At 42.2% G+C, this 23,684-nt stretch overlaps 1 protein-coding gene across 19 annotated transcripts in view; it reads right to left on the reverse strand.

Annotated features, from left to right (window-relative positions):
- The window catches only part of KCNS3 (potassium voltage-gated channel modifier subfamily S member 3), a 43,597-nt gene extending 22,524 nt beyond the window's left edge, over nucleotides 1-21,073 (reverse strand). The window contains exons 1-5 of one of the 19 annotated variants that reach the window (XM_083829202.1): nucleotides 19,935-21,073; nucleotides 15,930-18,223; nucleotides 13,312-13,515; nucleotides 4,457-4,684; nucleotides 311-495 (exon numbers count right to left, since the gene is read on the reverse strand). The gene's annotated coding sequence lies outside the window, so the exon portion shown is untranslated. Of the gene's footprint in view, nucleotides 1-310; nucleotides 4,685-13,311; nucleotides 13,516-15,709; nucleotides 18,224-19,858 lie in introns of those variants that run through there. The other 18 variants (XM_083829192.1, XM_083829194.1, XM_083829196.1 and 15 more) reach the window with 18 other exon arrangements.
- Between the last annotated feature and the right edge of the window lie 2,611 nt (nucleotides 21,074-23,684).

Consider the following 23,684-nt stretch of genomic DNA (forward strand, 5'->3'; position numbering starts at 1 on the left):
ACATTTAGGACAAAGCTTAAGAGCAAGTATCTCAATTATGGTGTCGGGAGAGCTGTATTGATTTATATGAACTGGCAATTTATAATCCACTACTTTCAGCATTATCTGCATGAGTGCGAACTGCAATTACTTCCATTGTAATACCAATTCATTTCTTTCTGGAGTCACCCACAGAAAAGCATTCTGTATTCTTGAGAACATGTCAAATGTGCATTTGAAGCTTTCCAATTCCTGACTTCAGAGTTTTGCCTAGTATGTATTTGGACATCTGCACTCCCTGAAGGTACTTGCTCGCTGGTTTCCTACTCACCTGGAGTGTCCCAACCCTCTCACGACCTTGGTCAGTTCCAGAAGCTCTTCCTATTCTGCCACGGCATGGATACAACCACTAAGGTAGTGCTGAGAAGCTGGTGTTGAATTGTCATTTCTAGAAACAGAAGCTTCCAGAGAAGGAACTTCCACAAAAATTTTGCCTTAGCAAATAACTGTGGATACCTGCAGATAGACAGAAGGACATTTCAATGCTTCCACATTTTCCTGTAAATTAAACTATTCAGCTGAAACTGAATTTCAAAAAGGCAGATATAGTTACCAGAAAATAGGTTAAATTTTTCAGGGGAATTTAGCTCTTGCTTTCCTTCTAAGAAACCATTGTCTTCAAGCCAAAACTGGCAGTTCTTATGCTTTTCATGAAATTATATATCACTTCTGATCATGAGGAGAGCAGAATTTTTTGATCTCTGACACTTAAACATTAATTGTTGTATACTAAGCTAATTGATTCCAATTTAATAGGCAAGTCAATTAATTTTAATTGTGACAAGAGAACATTGTAATCCTTCAGTGCTACTGGATGGATTCACATATAAAAATATTGTTCTAGTGCTCTTTAATGGCATGGACAAGTTACTCAAGGAACAGACAATATTTTCTATACTTGTGTAGTTTTCAGTGCCTCCTACAATAGTACCAACTCTGATTCAGAGTTGGGATCTGTTAGGGTTTGAATATTTTCTGCTGCTCTTCAAGGTCTCCTGACTCAGTTAATGCAGGTCACTAGAGTTATATCTATTTCCCAGTTCACAGTGTGTGCAACATGGTTACGCCCCTGCTGTACATCAACATGAGACAGGAGCATCAGCGCTTCTGTATATAAAAGAAACCTGGGCACTTTCTCAAACAGGAGTCACTGTAAATGGCTGGGACACCAGCCCTGAAGTGAGTCCTACTTCACAGTACCAGTAGGAAGAAAAAAAAAAATGTCTGCAATCTTTATTCATTGTCAACTAAAAGAATTCAGCTTTCATTCTGCCTTGGGCACTTGTATTAATAGACTAGTTCCTCAGAGCCATCTAGCCTCACTCCATCAATCCATAAAGATATCAAGTGTTTTCTTGCTGTAGCTCCAAATAAAAGAGTCAAAAGAGTCTTGCGGAGAAGGGAAGACTTGACTGAAATGAACTGACTGACCTCTTGGTACGAAACAACTGTGAATAATGTGAACAGAGATAAGCCTGCATCTCTGCTACTGTCAGCTACAGCTTCATCAGTCATCCCAAGTAACTTGTTACGCAATTCTTCGGCACTTCTGTCTAACACAGAACTGACTTCCCCCATATTTTTAAAACAGACTGACTTTAAACCTGATGCATTGTGGAGATGGAGCCATTTTCCAGCTCATTTTCAAGTATATCACCCCAAGTGGGTGACACCCCCACAAGGCTGCTTGCTTCAGAGGGAGGGATCCACTACGCTGCAGAACTCCCAATACCCTTTTACTGCAGCAGGACCTAAATGGAGGTCCCATCCTGCTCTACGGTAGGGTCAACCTTCATGCACAATGCTGTCCTTGTCACTTGTTGACTGTAGCAAAAGACAGAAATGGGAAAAACTCTACAAAATTGGGCTCAAACTTCTTATTAAATGCCAAGGAGAAGAGAAGGAAATTGAGATACAGATCCATGCTCGGAGGGAAAGCACCAAACTGCTCTGAAAAGTCTATCAGCCAGAAGCTGAATCTCTTCGAGACTGTTGTGTAGTATCTGTAAGATGCAATGATGTATTTGCTCTGTGGTGCTGAACACCTGTTATTCAGAACAGTAACTCCTTGCAACTGCCATGAAGGAAAGAACTTCTCTTGTCTTCTTGCCACTCCGGTGCCTTCCAGCGAGAGTGAGAACAGAGAAAATAGACCACCAGGAGCTCAATGTTTTAGTGAATAAGTGAAGACATCCAGGGTTTTACTGCAGACCCACTTCTCTGTTTAGGGGAATGTTACAAAGGACATTCTGAGCCATGAACTTCTCATTCCCTTCACCTTTAACCTCCTTACGTGCAATTTTGTTGTTGTTTTTCTATAGTTGTTGTTTCTTTGGTGTTTTTTGTTGGTGGTGTTGTTGTTTCTTTTTTGTTTGTTTAAGATTGCCACAAACATCAATACAGATCTATTCAGTACTGTTCTCTTTTCAGTATTTCCCTTGCATTGTTTTTCCATAGTTCCTCATGCAAGTAGGAACACAGAGTGTAATGCTACAAGCATGTGTTTACTAATTTTTGTTCAGAAGACTCTTTCAAACCAAAGCTACTGAACATCTCACAGTTATCTTCTTGTGTGCAACAACTACTGACACCTGTAAGACTTCAACAACCAGGCCCTGAAGATGGTGCAGATAAATACATTCCCTGGTAATTAATTCTGAAAATACATATCTGTATCCAGAGTGAGATTTATTTATGTAGTCAAAGAAACTGTTATTTTTGAAAATGGAAAAGAGTACTACTTTTTTTTTTTTTTTTTGGCCACACTACAAACTCCTTTAAACAACTTATCTTAAATCCAAACTAGTTGGAAACATTAATTTTACTGTGTGCATAGACTACCACACAATCAAGATAAGTTCTCATTCTGTTAAAACACAAGGGGGAAAAAAGCTGTATGAGAAATACTGCTTTCTAAACAAGAATGACAGAGAATGGTCATTTTTTACAGGATGATAAACTGAGTACAAAGAAGTGATTTTACACCTTAAGATGTAGTTAGAAGACAGGTATTTACTAGCTAACAGAATGACTGTAAAACACCATTGCTCAAAGTATTTCCCAAGGCTCAGCTTTTACAAATGATTAAGACATAAAATAAAAGTACTGATCTCTGCTCACAGATGAAGGGCAGCAGGACTCAGCCGATAAACAGTAAAGCACTTCACTCAGGATCAAGAGGTGAGCCATGATTTTACAACAGCATAAATTCCCCCTAACATTTCTCAGAGTCTGGAGCAACTGGAGGTCAAAGTATATTCAAAATCAAACTAACTCTGTTTATTGATTAATTTCAGTTAGTAAAACTCTACTTCATTTTCAACATTTCATTAAGATGAGAGCACTAGAAATGTAAGCTAATGTTACAACAGGCAAGATCTAAGATTATTGGGAGTGGGCGGAAACTATGACGAAAAGAAAATAAGTTTTACTTAGAAATAGCAAAACAAGAACTTTAGTGCACAGCATTCCGTAGAACACTAAACAGACTTATTGTTGAGACAGCAATATAAACCCATATTGGTTATGCAGGTTATACTCATAATGGTATCTCCATGTAATTACACTGTATAATAAATTCGGTGAGCAACAATTTACTGCTTTATTTTGAGGGCACTGTAGCCATAATTTGTGCAAGATACAAAGAGGAAATGGATCCTGCTTAGGAAGGCCATGACCTGGAACCTGCTATAATCCTACTGTTAAGCGACTTTTAGATAAAGCCAGGAATACACAGGAGAGTTTCAGGAAAACTAGGTCAAGAGGAGCTTCAGGATCTGAAGAATTTCTTGTTTCACTTCGAGTGACCTCGATCCCTGAGACATGGACAAGGATATTCATAGAATCATGGAATGGTTTGGGTGGGAAGGGACCCTAAAAATCATCTAATTCCAACCTCTCTGCCATGGACAGGGATACCTCCCACCAGACCAGGTTGCTCAAAGCCCTGTCCAGCCTAAATTGGGAACACTTCAAGGGATGGGGCATCCACAGCTTCTCTGAGCAACCTGTTCCAGTGCCTCACCACCTTCAGAGTAAAGAATTTCCTCCTCACATCTAATCTAAACCTACCTTCTTTCAGTTTAAAGCCATTACTCCTTGTCCTATTCTACACTCCCTGAAAAAGAGTCTCTCCCCAGCTTTCCTTTTAGCTAAAGAAAGGCTGATGTAACATTCCCTGGAGCCTTCTCTTCTCCAGGATGAACAACCCTAACTCCCTCAGCCTGTCCTCATAGGAGAGATGCTCCAGCCCTTTGATCATCCTCATGGCTCTCCTCTGGATTCATTCTAATATTTCCATGATATTGTGCCAGGCACCATCAGAACAATTTGTGGCATTTAAACAAGTGACTCCAACCCCTGGGCAAAGACCACAGTTGACAACTTCTCTCTCAGCACAAGGGAGCCCTTTACTTACACAGTGGACTTTTTTATTCAAGGGTAAAACTGTGCTCAGCTTGAAATGATGCTTTCCTGGAGTGCCAAAGCCTGCATCATGTACATCCTAACACAGAGCTTCCATAAACTTTGCAACTCTCAACTTGAAGTATATCATCAGCTTCTTTGATCTTGCCTTCTGTAAACAACAAGTATTCATATATACCATAATAGACTGCTAACTATTCCAAAGCACACACTTCTTGCCCTGGAGAGAGTATAAGAAAGGAAGCAAACACATAGCAGATGTTAGTTACTTGGTTGCTTTAATTGATTCAGTTCGTTTGATGAGCTACTGGATAAGAGCTCATATAGAATAGAATAGAAAATGAAACAAAACACAAAAGAAAGATGTTTATTGCAAGAATCAACATAATTTTCTGAGATGCCAAAAAAAACATTCAATAGAAGTTCCAAATGTTAAGCTTGAGGGCCAAATAAAAGCCAGTCATAAGGAAAGCTGTGTGAAAAGGATATAAACATTAGAATAAAAGTCAAAACAACAGGATCCAACTCTTCCCAGTCCAAACTGGAGATGGGCTTTAGCCAGCACTTCTGCAGTCATACATTGTTGGTGAGGCCACAGACCCATTGTCTGGCTTGGAAAGGAGATAGCAAATTTCTGGGCTTTTAGCATGCTGTGAAATCCCTAAAGCTCACAAAAGGGAGCCACAGAGACAGAGTTTGTATATATGGTCCCTTTGAGAGAGCTACACCATGGATGTATAATGTGGCACAAACTGTTGTGGTTTCCATCCTCTTCTGGAACATCCCTCTAAAAGGTTTTTAGTGAGGATGTGAACTCCACACCACAAAGTTATTTGTCAGGAAAGTTTCTCTTTCTCAGTTATCACTCTCATACTCTCTATACAAAGCCCCTGTACTCAGTCAGGTCCCACATCACAAGCTACAGCACATCTTTTTTGATGTTTTTTTGTTGCACATTTAACTATGGTAGTGCCTCAACTACTGGTAATTCCAAATTGGGACAGCTTCAGCTTTTGTTAGCATAAATCTGTCTGTGATTATCCAGGCACAATGGAAAGGAAGCTGAACTGATTTATGATTGGATAGACTATGCTGTGCTTTGCTACTTAAAATATTTGAAGAAAGCAAGTCCCTACAGATTTTCTACTAGTTTATTCCATGGCTAAATTGTCTATAGCCTCACCTTCTGCTTATTACACCACAGCACTTCATAAGCCTCTCAAGATTAAGAAACACTCACATTTCATGATGTTTTCCTGTAAGTAGAAAAGGCCCTAGTCCTGTTCACACTGAAATCAAAAGAGTTACAATACTGACCTGAACTTGGAAGGACAGGGAAATCTTTATAACTCTGAAAATTCTTCAAGAGCTCATTTTGTTGTTGTTGTTTTCCCAAAGAATCTAATAATTGTGGAGGATTTCCATTCTAAGTTCCCCAGTTCAGAAATCTGAGTTTTGAGCAAATTCACTATCAAGTGTCTTGTTTGGGCACCTGGCTATCACCAGGCATCAGATATTTCCTCCTCATGGTGCAGATGACCACCTAGGTTCTAACTTCTGATAATTTCCTGAGAAACCACCCTAGCTACATATGTGGAGGTTTAGACATCTATCTACTTTTAAAAACTACGGATATGACCCTAACAACTTCAGTTCAGAATGAAAACTTTAACCAGTTTTGAAAGTGTTTGGATTTGGAACCACACACCATAGGGCAAATACTTGTGTAATGCACCACCTATGAGTATTGCATATGCTTTCTGGCTCACTGAGCATAGTAAAACAGCTAAATGCATATATAAGTTACTTAATCACATTTAATGATTTGGACTGAAATCCAGTCAGTATGACTTAAGTTACTACCTGTCAGCTGGGCAGTTGTAACTACCTGAGCACACATGACTAAGCCTGAAAATATGCAAGGCAATATTATTTGTTGCAACCTCTCTTATTGTGATATCAGGTGTAACCAGCCCTGTTTTGTAATATTTGACACTGTCAAGTTCACTGCAAAACCATTTGCAGTCTGTGGTGGCACAGGCTAACCTAAAAGAAAAAAGTCATCTAGAACAAATAGCAAGACCATCTGAAACTGTTCTGTGGTTATGGATATCCTGTGAGGCAAAGATGATAAGTTCATTAGCTAAATTATTTGCTCAGTTGTTATTTATTTTATATACTGTATTAGCAGTGACATCGTTTATCCAGAATAATATAATAAAATGCTATAAGAATAAAAAAATCATGCAACTACATTTCTCTAGAAATGGATTCAGTACAGCCTCCAAGGTCAAATTTTGTTCTGATGTTATCTCCACATAAACCTATTTGGTCAAATTCATCCCTGGTACAATACTGTTGATGTCAACAGACTTTCAGAAACTAAACTTGCACCAAATGCTTCTACATCTTTTCAATAATATGGAAAATGGAAAGAAATGATAGTCATTTGGAAACAACAGTAGATGTTAGAAGGAAGGGGCAGGGGCAGGGGCAGGGGCAGGGGCAGGGGCAGGGGCAGGGGCAGGGGCAGGGGCAGGGGCAGGGCAGGGCGGGGAAGGGCGGGGAAGGGAAGGGCGGGGAAGGGAAGGGAAGGGAAGGGAAGGGAAGGGAAGGGAAGGGAAGGGAAGGGAAGGGAAGGGAAGGGAAGGGAAGGGAAGGGAAGGGAAGGGAAGGGAAGGGAAGGGAAGGGAAGGGAAGGGAAGGGAAGGGAAGGGAAGGGAAGGGAAGGGAAGGGAAGGGAAGGGAAGGGAAGGGAAGGGAAGGGAAGGGAAGGGAAGGGAAGGGAAGGGAAGGGAAGGGAAGGGAAGGGAAGGGAAGGGAAGGGAAGGGAAGGGAAGGGAAAGGTATCGTTTTCATAACCTGAAATGTGCCTGGGAATAACACACATTTTGACAGGGAACAAATCTGGCACCCTGCAACATTCCCAATGGCTCTGCAATTTATAGTCTGTTCAGATAAAATTAAACGATCATTAACCACTTTAACTAAGTGGAATTGACAGATTAAAATACATTTGCTTGACAATCTACCTGTAAAGCTCCACCAATCAAGCACAGTTATAATGCTGTCATTATGACACCTGTCAATTTTCAAGACAGCAGAAGACATTAAGCATTTCCTTGAGCCATACTGTCCCAATTGCTGAAGTTCGCAGAAAAAAGAAAAAAAAAAAATACAAAGATCCCCAAGGCATTATTACAACCAGGTCAACATTGTTATAGTTTGATGGTAAAAGAAATTCTTTCTCTCCAGGTTAACTTTTTGACAATAATCTTCTTTGACAGGTCATCTTAATGACACCCTGTTTCCATCAAAAGTACGATTTCAAAACAAAAAGTACTATTTGAAGTGAACGTTTAACTTGCAGCTCAAAGGTCCTCTGCAACTAGGACAATTTTTATAGATTCCCTTCCTTAAAACAATATTGTGTACTTTATTTTCTACCGAGTCCTACACTGTTTCCATTCTAGTACTTCTCCAACAAACACAATGAACATAAATCCTATTGCTACACTTATTCTGGTAGTTTGTGTTACCACTAGCAGTCAAAAACATCTGATACTTGATCCCAGTATCAGACACTTTTCCACAAAGGAAAAATGGCACGGAATAAAGGTACATTGGTCTATTTCTTAAAAATAATTCCTCATTCTCATTTTGATCTTTGGCTACTTAGAGGTGAAACCCTATTTTACTCGTAAAGATAGTTGGTAAAGGTTAATTGCCTAAGCAACTAAGATGATGCAGATACCCAGGTAGGGAAAACAGCATGCCTGAAGTCATACAGCAGATCCATGAACAACTGCAACCTACATCACTTCACTCCAGTGTTCACTTCACAATCTCCTCCATAGCTGCCATGCACCAAACTAAGTAGTGGAAACACAGGATTGGGTACCTGGGCCTAGAATCCATAGTCAAATGCAGTCTGATAGCAGGGCATTCATTTTTCCTGAAGTATGTTGTCTTTAAATATTTCTTCATTAAAAAATAAGAAAATAATAAAAAAAAATAAATATTAGTCCCGCACTTATAGTGCAGTGCAATTTCAGGAGTCAGCAAGTGCATTGGCAGGGTATGTTGACAGAGATAAGAAACTGTACAATCTATCTGGCCACTATAACCTCTCCAGGCCTAACATAAAGGGATAAACAATTAGACATAATACTTTTTTTCTGTAATACAGAGGCCAATGCACCACTAACGGCTCTCCTGAGTTTTCAAGCTGAGTGTTAACAGTTCACAAGCCTCCACACAGAGGCTAGTTATACCCACAATTAACCGTTATAACTTTTCCATGTTAAGGAAAGGAAGTAAGAGTTTGGTGAAATTCATAACATTTTTACCTCCTGTGGAAAGGGAACAGAGTTAAAAATAAGATTTAACCCACTGCCAGGACGATTGACCTGATATTCAAAAATTTCCATTCATTAGTTCATCCTGGATTTTGTAATTGTAAAGGAAAAGTATTTATTTTTTTCCTCACTTTGGAGTCTGAGGAATTGTCCTCCACTTCATAACAGAGAAGACTCCTGATGCTGCATGACTTTTGACCTTTTCTGCTCCGAGATTCTCTTTTCCCCTTCCTAATTGGTTGTTTGTTCTTTTTTTTTTTTAGTAGTAGTAGTATTAGTACTAGTACTATTTATTTTTTAGAAGCAAGATAATATTTCTAAAGCACACAAAGTCAAAATGCAAATTTGATTGGATTAAATGGTTGTTCTGAACAAGGACAAATCTGTACACACAAAAAGCAAGTTTTTCCCACCTTATGCAGAGAGGAGACACCTATGAACATAAAACCCAGGACTGTGCTGTAGGACATGACAACAGAAAAACCTTTTATGAGACATCTGAAATCAGTCCTGCTTGTGCTAGCAATCTCACCTTCACTTGCACTCAGACACAGAACCAAAATAACTAGAAGGACAGACAATTCAGCCACGGATGGCACAGTGCTAAACCTCTGAATTGACTACCCATAACTTTTGAATCCATGCTACTTTTATTCTGTAAAGCTCTAGCTTTGGGATAAACTGCTTTAAAAATTTTCTCTACAATATTATTAAGGGTGCATCTCAGTCACTTAACTTTTTTTACTTATAAATAAAATGGTTGTGTTAGTAATATACTAGTGACTGCAGAAATTAAGTTGGGAATGAACCCTGAAGAGTTATCTAATTCAAACCCTCCCTTTCTTCAAGGCAGGGTCAGTTATTCCTAAACAAATTTTGACAGATGTTTATTTAATCTCCCATGATAAAGACTGCCCAGAGAGGTTGTGGGATCTAGTCCAGTGCTTGAATGCCCTTGTCCCCTCAAAGTTGTTTTCCTAACTTCTACTTAAGCATCCTGTGCTGCAGTTCAAGCCCATGGATATATAAACAGAGTAGATTTGGAATGGGATGGAGTCACTGAGGACAGACAGTAGAAACAGGATATCTCCAAAATCTTCTTACTGATTAATTTTATTCCTTTGCTACATATCTAATTTTACTTGGCAGTCTGAGTAGCTAAAGTGACATGGGTTTTTTATATATCTATATTTTTATATGTTTTGAGGAAAATCTATTAATCTCAGCGATAAAGAAAGGTTTTCTCTACCCAGGGGAAATTCTCCAACATATTTGCAGAGTCTCTTAGGCAACAGGAACACAAGCAATTGTTATGTGGAAATTCTGGGTGAAACCTTCAGCTGAAAAACTGTAAAAACCTTTGTGTTTGAAGTATTTCACTAAAGGAGTCACTGTGTTGTTTGGAAAAAAAAAAAAAAAAAAAGCTCTTGACCCAAGACAACTCTGAAGCAAAGCTCCAGATCTCACTGATGTAAGTTCTGCTGCCTGCTTGGATCTGACAATCGTTTTCAAATCATTCAAGTAACTTTTACAATGCGTGAATGTGTGAGTATGCATGACATGAGGCCACATGCTAAGGGAGGGTATGTTGAGGCAGCCAGAGACAATATCTTCAAGAGACCTTTTAGAGCATAGAAACCTCTGGATGCAACAAAGGATTTGGGCCCAGACTTCCAGCCAACACTGGGAGAAGCACATTACAGATCAAGCCAGCTAGCTGTAACCATCAGGTGCCATCTCAGAGTGGCAGAAGGAGGGTAGCATGGTGTCACAGAAGCATTAGGTAAAGACCAAGCTCTGGGGACATACCGTTCGGAGCCAGTCTGTAAAGTTTACCTATACTTAGGCTTCATTTTCTTGCAGTGCACAGTGTTTTGGACACATGCCCACCACTCAAATACTGGATATCACTTTGTTCCTCTCCTCTCTTTGACTTTCCAGGTAGCATCACAAACTAATCTGTTCTGAAATGGTCTTCTGGAGGCTATCTTGTCCAATACAATGATCAGAGCAGGTCCAGTTACATCAGGCTGCACAAGGCCAATTGAATTTTGAATGTCTGCAGAGATGGAGAATTCTCAAACCCTCTGGGCAACTGGCCAGTGTATGACCCCTCTTATAATGAAAATATTTTCCTAATGGCTAACCAGAAGCTCTTACATTCCAACTTGAGTACACTGGCTCTCATCTCACTGCTGCACACCTCTGAGAAAAGTTTAGCTTTGTCTCCTATGTACCCACCCATCAGGTAAATATTGACCACAGTAAAGTTTCTCCAAGCCTTCTCTTCTCCAGGTTGAATAAGCACATCTCTGTCAGTCTCCCCCTTTATGCTGTGTGCTCCATCCTCTGACCATTTTGATGGCCCTCTGTGGGACTCACTCCAATATGTCAATGTCCTTCTTGTAGTGGGGAGCCCAAATCTGGACATTGTCCAGATACAGTCAGATAGAAATAACTGCTTCTGTGGATCTGCTGGCTACAGCCTTGCTCTTAAAGCCTAGCCTTTCACTGCAAGAGCACTCTGCTGACTCATGTTCAGTATGTTATCTACCAAGACACCCATGTTCTTCTCTTCAGAGCTGCTTTCCATTCAGTCAGTCCCCTAGCCTGTACTGTTGAATGGGATTGTTGCAGCCTGGGTGGAATTTTGCCAGGACATTGAAATCCCTTTTAGCAGCATCCCTTCAGCATACCGATGTAGTATTAGCCATCTCAGCCTCACTAACCTCCCCGATTACTTCAACTTGGCTGTTCTCGCAAAGCATTTAGCAAGAAAGGACATTTGCCAGAAAAGGTGTGAAGCAGGTATATGACAGGCTAAGATATAAAATTGCATCACTGCACATGTGTTCAATTGAATATTCATAGAAATAGCTGAGGCATTGTCCTTCTATGTAAAAAGGAAGAGCCAGCAAATAAGTTTTTAATTGAATAAGCATTAGCCTGTGAGTGCAATTCATCTCAGCACCTTTCAGTATTATTAACCATCCCTTTTTTCAGGAAGTGTTGAGTAGCTGCTAACACCCAGATTCACACGGGCAAAATAATACCTCACATTGGCATAGCTTGTGAGGTGCCTGAGGTGTTATGTGAGTGGACCGTATTCTGGCAAAACTAACAAATGTGTTGCACAGTCCATAACAATATAGCCATTTACTCAGCCCAGGACTCAAAGTCAAGCCCTTTAAAGTTACTCCGGGGTAATTTTTACCATTACCTTTCAATGACAGAAAGTTTGGTTACGCAGTATCAAAACAAACCAAATTAGAAGGAATTTCAGAAGGAACAACCCTTCCCCTCCATACTTCTCTCACCCTGCCTCTACAAACATGGTCTTCTAATGTCTAAGATGACCCATATGAACATCCAGAGAAGAAAAATGAGGACAGGTGGCTAGGTAAAATTTTAATCCCATAAAGGGAAAGCAAAGGTTTTGCCGAATATTTTGACAGGGGAATGGATTTCTTAGGTTTTTGCCTGGGGTATGCTTCAGCTAGACAGATTCAGAACTCCCACAAAGAGCCCCAAGGATTTCAAAAGAAGAACAGTGAGGAGGCAATCTGCTACCAATGGGTCCAGAGAGACGTCTGAGAACCAAACTACTTATCCACCAAAAAGGAGATAAATCTGTCAGTGTTTTCCTTACTGCAATTTTTGGTGTTAAATTGAGCACTGTTATGTTCCCACTTCACTACCCAAACTCATGAGTACCTGTGGACACAAGACTTCATGGGCTAAGCACTTTCCAAGCCTCATTCTGAGATGAGAGAACTTATGTTTCAGAGACTTTCCTTAGCCTTGAAGTAGAGAATAACTTCAGAGCAGGAATTAGATTTAATTAAGCATGTTCAGTGCATCAGAAGAAACTAATTTAAGAACAGTACATATTTGTTGTCAGTTGGTAGTTTCCCTTTATAAGCTGCTGCTTAAAGCAAAGTATCACTAAGCACCACTTTAAGCAAAAACCCATTTGACCTTAGCAGCAGAGCTAATCTACAATTCACTGGGATAAAGAAGAAGACACCTGAAATTACATTTCTTTCCTCTGGTCTACATTTAAATGAAGTACTTCAGTATGTGCTCAGTAAAACCTTGGAGAGAAACAGAATGATGGTATGAGGAGGGCAAGGCCATAAGTTTCAAAGAACACAGCCAACATTCAACAGTGCATAACAGCAGGATGCCAAAGGACAACTCATTCTGCAGAGAAAGAAGAGGTGCAAAGAATCCTGCCTCTTGCTTCATTTGTGCAGCAGTGTTGCAGTGTAACCCGGCAGGCAGCTCAGCACCACACAGCTGCTCACTCACTTCCCCACAGTGGGATGGGGGAGAGAATCAGAAAAAAAAAGGTAAAACGCATGGGTTGAAGTAAAGACAGTTTAATAGGACAGAAAAGGAAAGAAACGAAAAAAATAATAATGATAATGACAGAAGTATATACAAAAAAAAAAAAAAGCAATGCACAATGCAACTGCTCAACACTCACCGACCAATGCCCAGCCAGACCCTGAACAGCAGCAGCCCCCCAGCCAGCTCCCTGCTTTATTTTTCAGCATGATGTTCTATGGCATGAAATATCCCTTTGGCCTAGTTGTGTCCCCTCCCAGCTTCTTGTGCACCCACAGGCTACTTGCTCGCACGGTCGTATGAAAAGCTGAAAAGTCCTTGACTTAATGTGAGCACTGCTCTGCTGCAACCAAAACATTGGCATGTTATCAACATTAATTTTCTCCTAAATCCAAAACATAACATCACAGCAGACACTATGAAGAAAATTAACTCTATCTCAGCTGAAATTAGGACAAGCAGTTCCCCAGAGGCCTCTGGAAAGCCCTTTAACATTCAGACTTTGTATGTGAATGCAAAAACACTTGCTACCAGCTGTAATCACTAGGATTTATCACTGAGAGAAAAATGTCTGAATGTCTCTGAGATCCACAGGTCTAGGGCCAGCAACTGCTGGAGAAGCCAACAGAGACTCATGTGCTTGTACATTAGGCTCTTCTCATTTACGAGCTTCACAGTTTTCCATGTACCCACAAACTTCTTGTGAGCATCAGATATACTGTTGAGACCCAAAGAACTGAGTTGTCTTTAGTTTTGCACCTTTTTGTCATCCTAACAAATTAATCAAAGTAAGGGGGAAAAACTGTTCTTTGCCTGGTGTAACAGACAGAAAACTGTAAGACGAAAAGCACAAATCCGTGAGAAGAACAACTTACAAAAAACAAGACCATAAACACCATTACAGTTTCCAGACTAAAGGCACTGAGCTAAAATATCAGCGAGGACCCTTGCTATCCCTTTTCCTCAACACAAGCTTTTACCGGTTTCACAGATGAATTAAAAGAGCAGTATTGATCCACACTGGCTGTCCTTTTCAGTGCAAACATTGCACTGGACAGGCAAGCACACAGAGTTTCTTAGCTTAAGAAGAATATACAAGGCAGCATCCTTTTCTGCAGCTTATTCAGGGAAAAGGTGCCACTAAAACGCTGTGCTGAAACCATCATTCAATGCTTGTCACAAGCTAGGACTAAAACACGAAGGACTAACTTAAATTTGGGCTGCAGTAATGAGTTGGTTATTTTCAAAATCAAAATCTAACTTATGGCTCTATTTGTTCTTCTTTCAATTGGCCATAAACCGAGTTCATAAAATTACAAAGCAACTTTGGAATTGTAATCCAGTTAAATCAGCACTTACAGGGATTCAGATAAGTGAAGAAATTTAATTAAAAAAAAATAATAAAATAATAATAAAAAAAGAAAACTACTGTAATAAAAGTCTTCTTTGGGACATCCTCCCCACCACTAGCCTTTAAACATACTGATATACTGATTGACAACAATCATACACTAAATTTATATTGTACATTTGTCATCTCACAAACTATGAGGTCGATTCTTCTCCCACTAAAGTATGAAGTGAGAATCCTCTTGCCCTCTGCAGCACTTTTTCCCCCTGTATCAGGGAGGTATCTGTGCAGAAGTCTGCATGGCAGTTAACACCACTGGAAACAGCCTCAGCTCTTGTCAGCTCAAGGGGAGGAGGTAGAAGAGAAGCAAGGAGCAGCATGAAGCTAACAGAAGCACCTCCAATTTTTGGCAAACTACCCAGGCTGTGTCTTAACTCCTCCATGCAAATCAAAACTGTTCATAGATTTTTCCTGAGTTCATTGTCTGCCTCCCACAGGTAACTTGCCTGTAGTTACATCAACATCAGCAATCAATTTGTTAGGCTCAGAGAAAAATAAAATGCAGAGGAATATAAAATGCCCCCTATATGGGGCAGCAAATTGCTAATACAAAGTTGTACAACACTGTTACATACATGAAACTTTCTGTCCATAAATCTTGTATCATTTTATTAACTTTAAACTACCGTGAGGGAGATGCCTTCAGCTCCATGCTTTGGAAGCAGAACCTGAGACTTGAGGGGTGACCCATTCAACATCACACAGTAGGCCAACATGTTCTACTTCAACATTCCCAAATCTATAAAGTCTCTGGCTTTGCTTCGCTTTTTGTGAGAACTGAAAGAGGAGAGGGACCAGCAAACCTTTGCACAGGTTGAGCCCTGAGCCTGTCATGAGAACAGCACTGGACTGGAATGAATAAGCACATTGAAGAATTAACTAGTTCTTAAGATATCAGCTGGCATCTAAATTGCTTGTCCACACTGATGAACAAAGGGCAAAAATGTGCAAAAGTGGAGGAAAGAACAGGGAAGCAAAATTCTTTCTAACTCAGATGGTAAGTAACCTGTCCTCCTTAAACCAGCCACACTTTGTTCTCTCCATGTGCCCTTAGTTGGTCCACCCCCCCCCCCCCCAAAAAAAAAGGGGGGGGGGGGGGAAGAAAGGGTCGTTTATTAGTCTTTACCCCAAGACAACCTTCTTCAGAGCACATGTGGCTCCAACAAAGTAGATGCATCTTCAGAGCACACACACCTTGCCAGCACAACCTTTCATTTCTTGCTGCTGCTGCATTGCTGCATCAGGAGTATGTAGCAGAACAGATATCAGTGAGGGAAACAATTTAGAGGAATTAAAATGAGTGAAGCCTTCCAGAGTCCTCTACACCAACGTTACCAAGAACTTACCCACACAGACGATCCTGCTTGCTTCAGATTTATCTTAGCTCCTTGCAGAGCAGTGCATGAAGTTCAAGGTCTCAGGCTCTATCTGTAACACTGAAAATGACCTGATTCCATCTAGAGTAAAGAAAGCTCCAGAACAAGAACAGTGGTTACACTGGTACCTTCTGACTTAAAGTAAAAAGCTTATCTTTCCAGAAGACAAATCTCTTGAAAATAAGATGAGTGTAGAACGAGCTCCCTCAGAAACTAAGGACCAACATAGTCAACACCATCTTCCTTTCCAAGCAAGATAAATATTTTAAAGGCATCTCTTGTAGAGCAGAATAATAAATACAAATAAAAATAAAAATAAATAATAATAATAAATTCAAGCATCAAATACAGAATTTCCTTTCAAGGAAAAAAAAAAAGTTATCCACAAATAAGAGATGACAGCAGTTTAACACACTACTATTAGGACTCTAGATATACTATGAATGACAGGAAGACAAGACAGAATAGAACAGATTCAAATAAAATGGGAAATAAAGGGCAGAAGTGTTATTAAAATATGGAAAAAAAAAAGGGCTCAGAGGGAAATGACTTATAGTAAAGAACAAATGGTGGAGAATGGAGAAGCAAATTGGGGTCATGCCTTGGATCAGCTGAACACCTGGCGTCATCTGGTGCAGAACCATCGACTGCAACAGGTCAAGGACTGCTACTCTCAGCTGAGGGTTTGGCCCTCTGCATTGAACCAGACAGAGGCAATCAAACAGGCCTGGCCTTCTGGGGATGTTCCCCCCTCAGGAAATAAAGAGGCAACACAGGAAGAGAATAAGGATGATCCCACAAATGACAAAGGAGAAAGCAAAGTCTAGACAAGGAGAAAGAAGCTAAACAGAAAAGAATGGAAGGAGAACAAGAAAGAACAAAGAGATGGGGCAAAAGCAAGATAAGAAGCAAATATCCACAGGTTAGTGGAATACATTTCATTTATTCATGAGCACTGCTTTATTATGTGTCCTTGGCAGACATCCCGTAACTGAAAATTTGCAAGGCAGAGAATGATGCGAGTTTAGAGACGTGAGCCTTGTTTCTAGTCATTAGCCTTGGGCAGGTCATTTTAATATACGTGCCCCAGTAGCAAGTAAACAAGTTCTTTAAATCAAGAGCCTTTTGACAGGAGGCGCGCTGCAAACAAATGGACTTAGCCACAGCCAGAGAGGGATTCCGGGAGAAAAGGCAATAAGCAAGCCTGGCCACAACCTGTTTACGAGTAACCAAGAGGACAGACAGGCTGTTGGGAAAGACATTGCACAACAGGCTGTACTCCACTGCTCACTCCGACCCTAGCTCGTGCCAGAGCATCTGTCTTTCACACGCACTCCGGGCTAACTGACATTTATTTTACCGGGGAGTAAGCGGGGCTCAGCATGCCCAGCTGGCACGAAGGAGGGATGCTCGCAGAGCACAGCCCAGGAGCGGTGGCAGCGGTGTCTGGCAGCTGTCCCAGCACAGAGGCAGGCACTGTGTCCAACATCAGCTTCGCTGGGGGCTCTGCCAGAACAAAGTGCTCACCCCTGGCACATGCATCAAGGCTGAACTGGGAAAGCCCAGACACCTCCATTCCCCATACAGGTACAAGGTGCCTCCACAGCTCGGCTCAGTCACTGCTGAACTTCACTTTGCATTAAGGATGAGCCTGCCCCATGGTCCTGGTGCTGACAGTTAATGGCTGGTTTTACTTTGCCTGTAGCTGTAGTTCCACAGCTAAGGTGATAACAGTGCCTTAATACTGATTTATCATCTGTTCAGGTTTGAGGTGTTTATATTCTTCTTGCCCTGGGGAATTTGCTAAGTCCTAGAGAGGATGAGCAAAGAAATACTTTACTTAGAACCTCTCTGTTTGTTCAAAGGACAAGATGTTTTAAGAAAACATCCAACCCCACCAGCCTCTGGAATAACTCTAGGGATCACACCAGAGTTTGCATCAGTGCAACTGAAAACCTCTACTCGTGCCTTTTCCTTTGCCATTTGTTTTTACAAATGGGGAGCTGAAGGGCTCCTGTCATTTTTGTGCATTGTCTTAGTGCTAAGCCTGGTAAGACACAGATCTTTAGACATTGTGTTCAAGGAGAAAAGTCTCTACAAAAATAGCATTAATGTCCTCTGCTATAAATACATATAGATTTTGCTTATTTTAAGATCAATTTAAACAAATCATTTCAGCCTGTATAAAGAATGCCTACCAGACAAAGTAAGGAACCAGGAAATTTTGATATTATTTCTGTACCTTTCCGATTTTTTTCCAATTCCTGCAATTGAAAAAAAAAAGGAAAAAAATGTTAATGTCTCTTTATAAAAAAGAAATGTTTTGAAATTGACAGATAACAAGCACCACACAAAAGCTAGGTATGAATATTATCAGTTAAAGCTTTTTTATCATCATTTAGCTACCTACCTACATATAAATCATTTACCCAATTTCAGAACATAAAATCCCCTTTGCCTAAATACAGTGCTGTCTCAGCAGAAGTTTGGATACAGAATCCACAAAGTTTTTTCATCATTAGCCAATTGTCTCCCATTGCCCAAGTACTACTTTTATGAGGAGTGAAATTTAGAAAAGTAGAGGGCAACAAGAAGGGGATGAAGTTCTCTATTTAAGAAAACAAACAAACAACAACAACAACAAAAATCATTCTCATCACAAGTTATTATTGATCTCAACATCACTGCAATGGGCAACTTCCACCCAGTAGCAAATAACAAATATAGCCCACAAAGTTTAAGCGAATAACAAATATAGCCCACAGTATATAGCCCACCTCTGCTACCCTTTAAATCTAGGACATCAACACTAATCAAGTCCTGCCAAAACTGGGATTGATTTAACCCTAACTTCTTTGAGCAAAGAAAGATTTTGGAAAATGCTGACTGAGGAAAGTAAGAAAGCATGACTCAGGACATGCCTCTGAAAATGAGACCTTCCCAAGATATCACAAAGACTCCCAGGATTTGACTTGCATACACCCCCCAAAAACCCTGGCTCCTGCACAAAGTGTACTCTTGCCTCCTCGACCCTCTTAGGATGTTAGTCTGAATAACTTATGCCATCTATTGGCCTAGACCTGCGACAGATGCTCCGAGGAGAACTTTAATTCTGGGAAAGTGACTGTGTTAAAAGGGATCTGACAGTAGATCTGTAAATTCTGCTAATGGAATCAATACACTGCCGCTGCTCAGATCTTGAGGTCTACCTTCCCCAGCAGACGTGCTGCCTCAGAGCCCAGCTCCCAGAAAAACCAGCAGCTGTGGTCTGGATCAGGCAAAAAAGAAGAGATAGTATTGGTATAGGTCTAGCAAGCACTGCCAAGAAAAGCCAGAAATGAGCAGCGAGGATTTTCACTGTCTTACAGAAGCATGTAAGAAAAGTCTTTATTATAAGAGAAAGGCCCTTCAAAATCCCCTTGGATCTAAAACCAGGGAAACTATCTCCAACTTACTAAGTCTGCTTTAAACCGGCCACGCAGTGAGAAGCCACTTCTCTCGCCTTTCTGTACCCACAGTGACTACTGCAGTGATTTAGGGCTCCTCCAAGCGAGTTTACTTTTTTACCTAAATGTGTTTTTAAAAGGCAAGGCAGAGCTCTGCAATGCGAAAGGGACGCAGAGCCATCTCTATTGATCCGCTCCCTCGCAAGCCATTAGGAAGCACCCGCGGAGAAGTCGGCGAGGAAACACGCGGCCGCCCCAGCATCGCCTCGTCCCCTCTGCGGTTCCAGAGTGGTCCCCAACTCCGGGGCTGTTTCTCTTTGGGGGGACGGATTGCTCCGGGAGCGACTTCGGTGGAGCCGGGGATCCTCAGCACCAAGCTGCAGCATCCCTCCTCCTCGTCCTCCTCCTCCTCCCCCGGCTGTTTGCCCCGCAAAGCGCAAGAACCCATCGCACCTCCGGCACCGAGCTGTGCCGTGCCGTGCCGTGCCGTGCCGTGCCGTGCCGAGCCGTGCCGTGCCGTGCTGCCTACCTGGAGCTGCCCGGCTCCGCCGCCTGCCCCGCCGGGCTCTGCCGGGCTCCGCGCAGCGGGCGGTGGGAGGGGAAGGGAGGTGGCAGCGGGCGGGATCAGGCGAGTCCCCACCCCGGCCCCAGGCACCCCCCCGGGCCCCGCCGGAGCCCGGTTCCCGTCCCAGAGCCGCAGAGAGACCGGCACCTTCCCGGCGGGGCTAGGGGCCCCTAGGCTAGGGGGGTCCCGGGGGGGCAGCACTGAGAGCGGGGGACACGAATTGAGCCCGGGGGGGTCCCGCACTGAGGCTGAGGGGTCTACACTGGGACCAGGGGGTCCCGCACAGCGCGCCGGGGGGCTCGCACTGAGCCCCAGGGGTCCCGCACTGAGACTGGGAGATCCCGCACTGAGACCGCGAGGTCCTGCTTTGCACCCAGGGGTCCCTCATGAGTGCTCCCGGAAAACCCCTCTCCACCACGGGGGTCCTGCTCCTCTCCCGGAGAGCTCCCACTTTTTCCCCCTGCGTCCCGTCCCGCACCTCACCCGTGGGGTCCCGTCCCTGAGGCACGCGTGGAGACCTGCCCGTGTCACCTACCGAGCAGTGACCCCCGCTCCCACGGCGCAGGAGCAGGGAGAGGGGCAGCCGGCAGGGCAAGGGGGGCGATGCTGAGGCTGTCCCTGGGGTCCCTCCAGTTTGGGCTGCGGGGCTCCCACCTTCCTGCTTTTGGGCACCGGTGGTGCTGACAGCACCCCGACAGCGTAAATGGCATCGATCCACTATCGATTTGCTGCCGCTGATGTGCTCAAGGGGAGAATGGGAGGCTTCGCCTCAAGGTTCTGTAGGGGGAAGTGGTTTCTCTTGGTGTCCTGCCCCCAAATTGTCCGTGTTCTGCCTCGTTTCTGCCTTAGTGAAGACCAAAGGGTAGCAAGAAGTCAGGCCTGCTCGGACCGTACACAACAGGATATTCGGGCAACCCCACCTGTGTTCCTTGGATTGAGAAGGTTTGTGCATTTGCTACAAATTTAAATTAAAAAAAAAAAAAAGGAGGATTTTCTGTACTTTTCATAAACTTTTCCAATCTTTTCATTAAAAAGAACCTTGAAGACATCAACTTTACCATAACCAATTTCAGAATTTGGGGAAAAAAAAAAAAAAAACACCTCCACTTGGTAACTATTCCCCCCACTTTTTTTTTCCTAATTAGTCCTTCTTTAAAATTAAAAAAAAAAAAATCACTTTAAAATTAAAAAAAAAAAAATTATGCCATAAATTCTCCTCCCCCCCCCCTTTTTTTTTTGTAGAATTCATTACGTCTTTTAAGCTAACGAATTCAATTTAACAAGGTTGTTCAAGAATAACCTCTTGTTGTCAAGTGAACATAAATACTCACCATGTTATTGTGTTCCTGGTGATAATTTTGAAGTCGTACAAGTGCCCTCAGCTGTGAAGACTGAGGAGAGTGGGGATCCTAAGACAACGTATTTCTCTCTGGTCGTGTTTTCTGGTGTTCTCTTAAGTTGCTATTGCTGTGCAGGAAGGGTTCTTTTTCTTCCGTGTCATGGTATATATTTGCATTAATAAAATCTTGCTTATCATATTCCTGTTCCATTAATCAGAGAAGCTTTAATCACTGCAGAATATGGCTTGCCCAGAAATTATATGAACCCGTCAGTGCTATGCACAGCAATCTGCATTTCTGCTATATGTTTTTTTTTTTTCTTTTTGAAAAGCCTAATTCACCAGCAGTATATTAAGATCAAAAGCAATGACCTGCACAGAATGACATTTAGTTACGGAAAGTTTGCAAGAAATTAAGGGGCTGAGTGCAGAGTGACTTTCTCAGAACTATCCAAATACAAGAATGCGAACGGAATTCTTCTCAAAGACAAATGAGGTCGTCTCAGTGGGTCATTTAGAGATCTCAGCATAAAATTTGAAAGATCCTGGAGAAATACTGTCACTGACTTTGGAAATGATGCTGCAGCACAGCAGCCCATCAGATGGTTGCACAACCTGAGTCATCACAGGTGAGATGCTGGAAACTGCCCAGGAAGGGGAGCAGCCGCTCTCTGGGCAGCAGGGGCATGGACGTTTCTCTAACAGCTGCAGAGATCTGTGATAGTAAAGGGGGATGTGGTGGGCTCATTGTGTAGGTCTACAATCCTGGTGATCCTTGCCCTTAGCCACCATTGTGGCCACTGGATACGTCTCATGGTTTTGGTCTGCCCACCACAGAGGGCAGAAATGTGCTGCCTCAGCATCTCACCCAGCCTGCCAAGCCTCAACCTGCATTGCCATAACTCGCAGTTCCTTACATCAGCATGATCTTGCACTGCTCTTTTCTGGATGACAGGCCCGGCCCCTAGGGGCAGCACATCTAGAAATGTCAATTCTCTCCTCCCAGTGTTCTGCAGATCCAGACGTCTTCTCTTCTTCATCCGCATCAAGAAACACCACAAGACTAAGGAATCACATTTACTTTTGTATTTGATGCATCATGGCTTATTTCCACATAAACAGTGCTTAAGCACTGAGCTGTCTGAAGGAACATCTTCCCTTACAAAGCAGTTTTTTGTGTGCTCCCACTAAACCTCGGCAACTCCCTTGAGCTATGATCATGCTGTTACATAGAGGGCTGACTTGAGATTTTTGGCAGGTTTCTGTATCTTCATTTGAAAACATGCCCTGGAATTTGCTTGTCTTGCTCATCTGGAAAAGGAGAGAGGTCATTTCTAGTTTCCTGATGCAGGGAAATTTATTGGCAGCTGATGGTGGTGGTGGGCATGAACTCAGCTGCTAGCAATGGGAAAAAGAGATGGAGGGAAATCTAGGCTGTTAACACTGTCATCGTTGTTGCTCTGCAGAGGTTTATAATATTGGAAAATGGTGTTAACTGTTGCTTTCTGGCTTAAAAGGATTGTGAGATGAAGACTGCTAGGATAAGTGGCATATATAAAGCTGGCCCACATTATCTTGTAATTTAGCCAAAGGTCAACCAGAAAGATTTGTATTCTGAAACAAATCATTATAAAGTGCCCAGGCAGGTTTTTACAAATGTTAACTCCTTCAAAGCTACTGGTAATAAGTTAACTCAAGACAAAACTGTTGTTTTAAATCCCTCTTAAGATGAGAAGGCTTTCACCAATGGAGGGAATGGAGTGAAAAGTTTGCACTAGCGAACATATGGCTGCACATTGGAAGCAATTGTGACCCCTCTAAAATGGCTTACATCCTTTTTATGGCTCTCCAAAGCATGCAGTGATCCCGTTCAAAGTCAGGCTGCCACTGGCTAATCTGAACTGGAAACAGCAATGCCCTGAGCACTGTTGTGCAGGGGTTTGTGGTGTTTATGTAATTCCGCCATCCCTAGGGGCTGGCCATATTTTTTCCTATTTGTTTTCTTCCCTGAATTGCCTTCATTCAACCAAATTCTGTCAACACTTACACCAGTGGAGCCCTATTAAAGGCAAATGGACTCAATGTTCTTCCTTCACAAATGCTCATAATTTAAACTGCACAGCTGTGGGACAAAGTAAGAGTCACTCTGCCTTAGGTACTTTCTTGGGGAGAAAAAAAAAAAAAAGAAAAAAAAAAACTACAATGGCAATTCCTCTGTCAGCAAGAGCCGAATCTGCTCTGCCTTGCTCACTACAATCCCACCCACTCTGCTCCAGCCTGCCAGGGGACAGGTGGGACAGGGACTGTGACGTTTCTTCCACTCCCTGCAGCACTTGCTGATGCACAGCCACAGCCACCACACCAGTCAGCACAGG

Source organism: Anser anser (assembly GCF_964211835.1).
Source record: "Anser anser genome assembly, chromosome: 3".
Classification (NCBI taxonomy): domain Eukaryota; kingdom Metazoa; phylum Chordata; class Aves; order Anseriformes; family Anatidae; genus Anser; species Anser anser.